We start from the raw sequence: 10,046 nt of genomic DNA, 5'->3' as shown, positions 1-10,046 counted from the left end.
AATATTGGAAGTGTTTTTAACAGGTTCCGAAGGACTGTTTTCTCCATTTTTAGCCGGTACTCCGCCGGATTTTCTTTAAAATCTTCGGAACCTCAAATGAATAATGCTTTTGATAAATGGTTAAAATAAATCATATTTCATAAATTAACTTCAAAAGCATGATATAAATGAATTGAGGAATATTAGAGTGTGCCAGTACACCGTGTGGCATTACTTACTCGGGTATACTGTACACGGGTAAGGGGTGTCACATTTAGTGGTATCAGAGCACAGTTTAGGCGTTTCTGGTCCTAGATCGAGTCCATACCATGCATTGCATTTGTAAGAGTCGAGGTGACACTAATGCAGATCTGTTTGTTTTTCTTATTTTGAATAGGATATGGACCCTTCATCTCAGAGGGCAGTTGAGGAGGAAGTGGAGAGTCATGCTCCACCCAGAATACCGAGACCGGGGTAGGGGAGAACCTACTCGCCACCAGCAGAGCTGCTCGGCCTCCACAGGCCATGTTTCAGCAAATGGCCGACTTCTTTAGACAAATGGCCGGGGTAATGCCAGTACCACCACCACCACCACCAGCTCCACAGCAGAAATCACACCTGGAAAGGCTAAGGAAGTTTGGAGCTGTGGACTTCTATGGCAAGAGAGAAGATGACTCTGTTGTAGCCGTGAATTGATTGAACAGAACAGGCAGAGTACTAAAACAACTTCACTGCACTCCAGAGCAAAACCTGGAAGCTGCCATCTCTTTACTGCAAGACGATGCTTATGAGTGGTGGGACACCGTGTCGATGAAGTGCAGCTAGAAGTCAGTAACACAGGACTTCTTCCTCTCGAATTCAAGAAGAAATATGTGGGTACTGTATACCGGAAGAGAGAAGAAGAGAGTTTATTAACTTGAGGCAGACGGTTGTCGATGGATTGAATATGAGAAGGAATTTGTCCAATTGAGCCGTTATGGAAGGGAGATAGTCCCTAATGAAGCTGAAAGATGCAAGAGATTTGAAGAGGGACTAAATGATAACATCAAGATCCAGCTCACTGCCTTGGGAATCTGCATTTACCAAGTTAGTGGAAGCCGCAATAAAGGTGGAAAAAGTAAGAATCGGAGCGGACTGGAAGGGATAGACAGCAGAAGAGGGGACCAGGTCAGTCTAGTTCCGCTCTTGGATTTGGGAATAAGTTTAAGGGTCCTCCTGCACAGAGTTCGGGTCAGCCACAGGGCCAGGGTCAGTCTCAGGGGCCCAGGCCATAGTTCACCCCTAGGAGAGGTCAGTCCACACCATCAAGGCGCCTCTCAGGGATGGGGTTCAGGGACCAGCCCCAAAGATCTTCTGCGTGTCCACACCGCCGAAATGGCATAAGGGGGAGTGTTGGAGAGTGATGGTGCTTGCTTGAGGTGTGGGTCACAGAGCATCGGTTGAGAAACCGCCCACGCAGAACTATTACAATGCTCCAACACAAGCGCATGCACCGCTCCTGCACCACAGAGAGGTAGAAAATCTGGCAAGTCTGAGGCTGTTGGACCATCACAGAGGCCTGCATCTGAGCCAGCAGAGAGGCCTGACAGTAGACCACCAGCAAGGGCTTATGCTATTAGAGCTCAGGAGGAGCAAGATGCCCCGGACGTCATAAGGGGTACGTTCTTCCTCTACACTACACCTGTGCATGCATTGGTGGATCCAGGATCCACTCATTCCTACATTTGCATCAACCTACCCGTAGAAAGGGGGATACTGATAGGGGAGAGTGACCAAGACATTCTGGTCACTAATCCATTGGGCCACAGTGTAGTGGTGAACAAAGTATACAAGGGTTGCCTATTAAGGATTCAGGGGTATGAATTCTTGGCAGACCTGATTGAGTTGCCTTTCCATGAGTTTGACGTGATTTTGGGAATGGACTGGTTGTCACGTCATCAGGCAATAGTTGATTGCAAACTGAAGAGGATTTCTCTAAAAACTCCGGAGGGTAATGAAATTACAGTTGTGGGTGAAAGGACAGATTTCTTGTCCAATGTCATCTCAGCCACTGTTGCAAGAAGAATGATGAGAAAAGGCTGTGAAGCCTACCTAGCACATGTGGTGGATACTAGGCAGGCTAAGCCAAACTTGAGTGACATAGCCACAGTGAGAGACTTCCCAGAAGTATTTCCTGAAGAGTTGCCTGGTTTGCCACCAGAAAGGGAAGTCGAATTTGCTATTGAGACACTGCCGGGTACAGCACCCATTTCCATTGCTCCTTATAGGATGGCACCTACTGAATTGAGGGAGTTGAAAACTCAGTTGCAAGAGTTGCTGGATAAGGGGTTAAGACGCCCAAAGGTGTCACCAAGGGGAGCTCCAGTGGTGTGTGTAAAGAAGAAGGATTGGACTTTGAGGCTATGTATTGATTACCGGCAGTTGAATAAAGTGACTGTGAAGAACAAATATCAGTTGCCTAGAATTGATGATCTGTTTGATCGATTGAAGGAGCAGGAATATTTTCTAAGATTGATCTCGCATCGAGTATCATCAGTTGAGGGTGAAGGATGCAGATGTGCCAAAGACTGCATTCAGGACCCGATATGGGCATTATGAGTTCCTAGTGATGCCCTTTGGCCTAACAAATGCACCAGCAGCATTCATGGACCTTATGAACCGTATCTTCCATCCATACTTAGATCGGTTCGTAGTGGTCTTTATTGATGATATTTTGGTGTATTCCAAGACCAGGGAAGAACATGATGAGCATTTGAGGATTGTTCTGCAAACCCTGAAAGAAAAGAAGCTGTATGCTAAGTTGTCCAAATGTGACTTTTGGCTGAATGAGATTGCATTCCTTGGACACATAGTGTCAGCTGATGGGATTAGGGTGGATCCCAAGAAAATAGAAGCAGTGATGGAATGGAAGCCTCCCAGAAACACAACTGAGGTCAGAAGCTTCTTGGGGCTAGCTGGGTATTACAGAAGATTTGTGAAGGGATTTTCCCTAATAGCTGCTCCAATGACCAAGTTGTTACACAAGAATGTCAGATTTGACTGGGTGTGTATTGATGCAAGAGGGGAAGGTGGTCGCCTATGCCTCCAGGCAGTTGAGGCCACATGAACAGAACTACCCTACCCATGATCTAGAGCTTGCAGCAATTATCTTCGCACTGAAGATATGGAGGCATTACTTGTATGGTGAAAAGTGCTACATTTACACAGACCACAAGAGTCTAAAATATTTGCCAACTCAGAGGGAGCTCAACCTTAGACAGAGGCGATGGATTGAGTTCCTGAAGGATTATGATTGTGCAATTGACTACCATCCTGGGAAGGCAAATGTAGTTGCTGATGCTTTGAGCAGAAAATCCATAACAGCCTTGAGATCATTGAATGCCCGTCTATCTTTGGTTCGTGATGGAGCTATCTTGGCTGAGTTGCAAGTGAGGCCAAACCTGCTACAGCAGATTTTAGATGGGCAGAAGGTAGATGAGAAGCTAATGGCTATTATGAGCAAAATCCCAGAGGGAAAAGCAACTGACTATGAGGTGAAAGCAGATGGGTGTCTCAGATTACAAAGGAAGACTGTGTACGGATAATGGGGAATTGAAAGCCAGATTCTAAAAGAGGCACACACTGTGTATATGCTATGCACCCAGGAAGTACAAAGATGTATCATGACCTGAAGCTTCAGTATTGGTGGCCTGGTATGAAAAAGGACATAGCTGACTATGTGACTAAATGCTTGACATGTCAGCAAGTCAAGGCAGAACACCAAGTTCCATCAGGTTTGCTACAACCTATACGCATACCTGAATGGAAATGGGATCGGGTCACCATGGATTTTGTAAGTGGTCTACCTCTCACCCAGAAGAAACATGATGCAGCATGGGTGATAGTTGATAGATTGACAAAGTCAGCACACTTTCTGCCAGTTAGGACTGACTACTCACTAGAGAGGTTAGCAGAATTGTATATTAGTGAGATAGTTAGACTGCATGGAATTCCACTTTCCATCATATCTGATCGAGACCCAAGGTTTACATCGAGATTTTGGAAGAAGTTACATGAGTCCTTGGGTACACAACTCCATTTCAGCACAGCTTTCCATCCTCAGACGGATGGGCAATCAGAAAGAGTAATCCAGGTAAACAATTGAAACCCATGAAATTGATACAAATATAGAACTGAATGATAATAATAACATGAAATATTTGTCAGGTCCTTGAGGATATGCTGAGGAGTTGTGTCATTGAGTTTGAGGGAAGTTGGGATAGATACCTCCCACTGGCAGAGTTTGCATACAACAATAGCTACCAAGCTAGCATTCAAATGGCCCCATATGAAGCACTGTATGGGAGAAAATGTAGAACTCCAGTGTGCTGGACTGAATTGGGCGAAGATAAGCTGGTAGGGCCAGACCTGGTGAAACAGACTGAGGAGAAAGTGAAACTAATCAAAGCAAATCTGAAGGTTGCCTCAGACAGACAGAAATCTTATGCCGACCTGAAGAGAAAAGAAATAGAATATGTGGTTGGCGATAAGGTGTTCCTCAAGGTGTCACCATGGAAGAAAGTATTGAGGTTTGGAAGGAAAGGTAAGTTAAGCCCTAGGTTCATTGGCCCATATGAAGTCATTGAACGTGTGGGTCCAGTGGCCTATAGGCTAGCTTTACCACCAGAGCTGGACAAGATCCACAATGTGTTCCATGTATCCATGCTCAGAAGATACCGCTCAGATCCTTCACATGTCATCTCCAGAGAAGAAATTGAAATACAGCCGGATTTGACATACGAAGAAGAACCTCTACGGATCTTGGCTCGGGAAGTGAAAGAGTTGAGAAACAAGCAAATTCCATTGGTGAAAGTGCTATGGAGGCACCACAACACCGAGGAGGCAACTTGGGAAAGTGAAGAGACGATGAGGCAACAGTTCCCTCAACTGTTCGTATCAGGTAAATTTCGAGGACGAAATTTAAATTAGAGGGGAAGAGTTGTAACACCCTCCCGGTAACCACTCCGTACATTCTACTGTTCCGGTGACCGGTGTCGGTCCGGACAGCTAGAACGTCCGGAAAAATATTGAAATTAAAGTCGGGAATCATAATTAACTCAAATATTAATAAGAAACACTTAGTAAAAATTTTAGAAATAAAATACAACCAAGCAAAAGCAGCGGTGCCCAGCGATGGGTAACGAGAGGAAGTTGCGGTTCTATAACGAGCCCTAGACCCGGGGGAAAAATTATAAAATAATTTTTGGGACTCCAGAGAAGGGTAATTGAGGTTCCCATGGCATTAGAATGCCAAGAAAATACCTAGAAAAAATTTTCAATCGGTACAGACGATTTTGACCCGTTAAGCCAAACGGAGGGCATTTTGGTCATTTCGCCTTCAGAGGTGATTTTTGGCTGACTTGTCCAGTTGAGTAAATAATTAATATGACATAAAATATGAATAAACATTACTAAAAATGAAATTGGAAATGAGTAGTGAAAGAAAAGAAAAGAAAGTGAAAAATAATGCAAATAATGACATATTATGATGTCATTCAAGATTTTCCACCAATCACCATTAAGCCCTCATTTGACTAACTATTAAAATGGACTAAAAGAAGACCAAAATAATAAAAATTGCAGCAGCTACTTCCCTCCCCAAAAGCTAGCCGAAAATTGCCCTAGACACCTCCATTGATTTTTTTCAATCAAGCTTGATTTTTCCCTTGTTTACACCACAAAACTCTAACTTCTCTTCATTAAAGCTTTACTCCACATCTTAAACAAGCTCTTGGCAGCCAAGAAGAAGAAAGAAAGTGAAGCTTTCTCAAGCTTGGATTGGCATACAACAAGGTTAGTGCATATATGTAATTAAAGTTCATTAATTCCATGATTTAGGCTTGTAATGAATTAGAAATTGTGAAATAATGAAACAAATTCAATGTATATCTCCACCAAAGAATTCGGCAGCCCTAATAGAGGAATGGTTTTGGATGTTTTAATGGACTTAGCATGAATTGGAGGTTATGTTTAAGCTATATACCTATATAGATGTTGAACTAGGGTGCTAGTTGAGGTTTATGGGTAAATTGCATTGGATATTAGGGTTTTGAGGCATGAAAAATTGACTTGACTTACTAAACTGTTAAAGAACAATCTAATGGTCAATAAGTGACCATTTGAGGTATGTTGAATACAATTTGGACTAGAAAATAGTATGGCAAAGTCAAGGTATAAACTGCCCTAGGACAGCAGCATAGGGACTGAAAATTCAGTCCCTTTGCACTGCCATAACTTGGGCTGTGTTAATCCAATTGAAGTTTGGCCAATTGGACATGAAACTAGGCTTATAATGGCACATTTTTTCTGAAGAAACCATGCCCAAAAGACCAAATCAAGAGGACCAAAACTTGGCCCCAATCCGGAACCCTGAAACTGATTCTGCAGAATTGGCCAAATGAATAGTAACTGTTCATTTGGCCATAACTCACTGTAGATTTGGTCAATTGACCTGAAATTTTTACAGAAACAAGTTAAGACATATAAAAACAACTTTCATGAAGGAACCTACCCCAAATTATAGCCAGAACCCATCCAACCAAGTGACTCTAGTTACTGTTCATGCACTGTAGATATGGTAATTTTCTGCAGAATGCACATTCGGCCAGCTTGGGTCTTTGGACCATATCTAGAGCTACAAAACTCCAAATGGAGTGATTCAAAAAAGGAAATTCAACTAGACAAAATAAGGAACAACTTTCATGTTTTACATTTCTTCAAATTCCTACAGTAACAGTGTCCAATGGAACAGTGAAGTTGACTCACCAAAACTGAAAATTTTGCTTGTGTTGAGTTACACTTTGGAATGGTATTAACACTTAATGCCAACAAGTTTTAAACACCAAATGTGGTATGTTGGGAGTGCCAAAGTCAATGTACACATTTTTATTCTAAAAGTCAACATTTTTGTTGACCAATGATGAATAGTGACACCAAAAATTTGAAATTCACAAATTGAAGAATTTAAAAGTTTCAAATGCCCTAGTATACCTAACAAGATTGGTTTGGATAGTTTGGCATGCCAATAGGGTTCGATTAGCGATCGCACATGGCAAAAATGCCATTCTGTGATTTCATGGCTTTTAGCCATTCGACTTTGCATTGAGACTTGGCCTTATGCTCGAGATTATTCTGACTTGGTAGTACATTGCTGCACCGAGTGATGCATATGCGATCGATGGTGTGACGGCGAGGTACTAGATACCCGTGCGGTTACCCGTTATCGATCCGATCGTCTAGTGTAGTTTACGTGGGCAAACATATGAATGATATTGAGAAATGTAGAAGAAATTAATGAATTGATTTACAAATACATGACAAACAAAACATGTACATGCGATACATATTTAAATCATTATTTCTTGTTATTTTATTATTGCACCACTAAGCATTATTGCTTAGCGCGTTGCTTTGCCACGCGTGAGTACCGGAGATCCCGATCGTGAGCCCAGTAGACCACAGTGGGTGAGTCTATCCTGCGATTCTGCGATGTCCGTGTCACCTCACTACTGCGATTGCATTGGTAGGGCACTAGGTGTCATTTTGTCATTTTGATATTTTGTATGATTTTTACTTTCTCATATGTATTTGAACTCATGTAATATATTTTGATGTTCATGTAAATAATGAAAGTTATGACTATGAATGCAAAAATTTGAGCATGTATTTATCGCTTGTATATGAGAAATGGATGTTTGAGATGATGAAATACAAATATTGGAAGTGTTTTTAACAGGTTCCGAAGGACTGTTTTCTCCATTTTTAGCCGGTACTCCGCCGGATTTTCTTTAAAATCTTCGGAACCTCAAATGAATAATGCTTTTGATAAATGGTTAAAATAAATCATATTTCATAAATTAACTTCAAAAGCATGATATAAATGAATTGAGGAATATTAGAGTGTGCCAGTACACCGTGTGGCATTACTTACTCGGGTATACTGTACACGGGTAAGGGGTGTCACATAAACCATCTGCTTATCCTTGGGGATATGTAAGAAGGTGGGCAACACCTACTACCTACTTAATGCCAAAGGGAATGCCATCCCTCGGAGAGATGAAGCACAAGAAGCGCCTGGCGAGACTTCGCAGCCACAGGCGGAAGCCTTAGAGCCACTATTTCATGAGTCCCCCACTCGAGTTCCTCCATACATTCCACCACCCACAGACCCAATCCTTGTATACCTACAGCGCATGGAGACCACCATTAACAACAGGATGCGAGCAATCGAGGACAGCCTCCAGGAAGCCCATAATAAGTTGGACATGTTAATGGAGAGGCTCGATGAAGAGGAGCCAGTATCGCCATTATCACCATCAGAGACCTTTTAGAGTTAGGACTATAGGATAGGTTCTTTATTGTAAAATCTTACATACCTTAGTCCTAAAACTTGTTTTCATAGGTCTCTTTTATTTGCATTATGTCCAAACTTTTCTATGCTTAATAAATAATATGCTTTCTTCTTATTTTTGTACATTTTCTCTAATTTTGCATATTATGTTAACGTTGAGGACAATGTCCGATTTGAGTTTGGGGGGGTACAAGTGCATTTCATGTCTTGCATATCATTACATTGTTTAAATTCAGCTATATTATTCTTGTGTATCAAAATTCCAGAAAAATATTGAAAATTTTTAAAAAGCTATATTATTCTTGTGTATCAAAATTCCAGAAAAAAATTGAAAATTTTTGAAAATTTTAAACTTTGAATTGTAAAACTTAGAATTATAACCAATTTCTAGTAAGCTAATAATTGAACTCCACGGGATAGAGGAATGAACGTATTTGGATAGGCAAAAAATTATTTTAACATGTTGTCTATGAAAAACCTAATCTCTTTAGTGGAACTAGACTAGTTAAACCCCTTTATAATTATTAATTTATCACATCGAACTTGTGAAGTTAGGAGAAATTTTGTGACATATAAACAAACCCGAAAATGTCTCACTAGCTCTAGAACATATCTCTTGGACCTATCAAGGTGAAATCCTAGCGTATGCTTGATGAAGAAATGATTAAGGCATTCTTTGCTATAGCCTAATCAAGCCTTAGCCACCCTTAGTTACAATATGTCCTTTGCACCCAACTTGAGCCTATATTTTTACCTATGTGATTTTCCTTGCTTACCCATATTATTTACCTAGCCCCTAGCCTAAACACATACCTACCCCTTTGAGGAAGCTAAATGCATATGTAAAAAATATATTAAGTGCAAAAAGAAAATGGAGAGAGGATAAAGAACTCGAGAAAGAGTGCAAGTGTAAAATTGAAACTAAAGAAAAATCTGCCTTCCTAACCCAATAAAAGTAATGAGTTTGGGGGAGAAGATAAAAGGGACATAAATAAAATTTAAAAAGAAAAAGGAGAGAAAAAGGAAGTCCCAAGAATCATGGAAGCATGCTTGGCACTATAAAAACTAAAAGCCCCTCCTCTCCAGACAAAATCAATAGAATAAACTTAGTATACTTGGTATTTTATGCATAAATGTTATCCTCATATTTGTATTCCCTATAAACCTTTTATTGGAAACTAAGTCATTATCCCTTTAGCCCCATTAAAACCATTTTAAAGACCTTTTGATCTTTTGAAAAGTGTATGCTATATTAGTAGAGATAGAAAATTCAGATATGCCTATGGAGTTGGAATTGAGTAACTTCATCATAATTATCCACAATAGAGGCAAATTTAGGGGAGTAAGTGTTTCTCAAGTCTATCCTAATAAAACAGGTTATTTGTAACTTATTAATGGCTTTGTATAGAGGAATAATTAGTTGAAACACCATGAAAGAAGGTGAAGTTCCAAACAGGCAGCTATTAGAACCCTTATGCCTTGAAAGAGGGTAATTGGTATGAAGGATTGGAGGAGTTCAATTTTGTGCTTATTAAATTGTTGGTTATATTTCTAAGTTATCCCCTGAAATGCATTTCAAAATAGAGTTTTGTTTTGCTTGAGGACAAGCAAGAGTTTAAGTTTGGGGGTATTTGATACACCTGAATTGTATAGATGTTTTTAAGTACATTTGTATACT

The sequence above is a fragment of the Hevea brasiliensis genome, chromosome 4 (genome assembly GCF_030052815.1).
Source record: "Hevea brasiliensis isolate MT/VB/25A 57/8 chromosome 4, ASM3005281v1, whole genome shotgun sequence".
In the NCBI taxonomy this organism is placed as follows: Eukaryota; Viridiplantae; Streptophyta; class Magnoliopsida; order Malpighiales; family Euphorbiaceae; genus Hevea; species Hevea brasiliensis.
The sequence above is the reverse complement of the archived record's forward strand: the minus strand, read 5'-3'. Positions refer to the sequence as shown.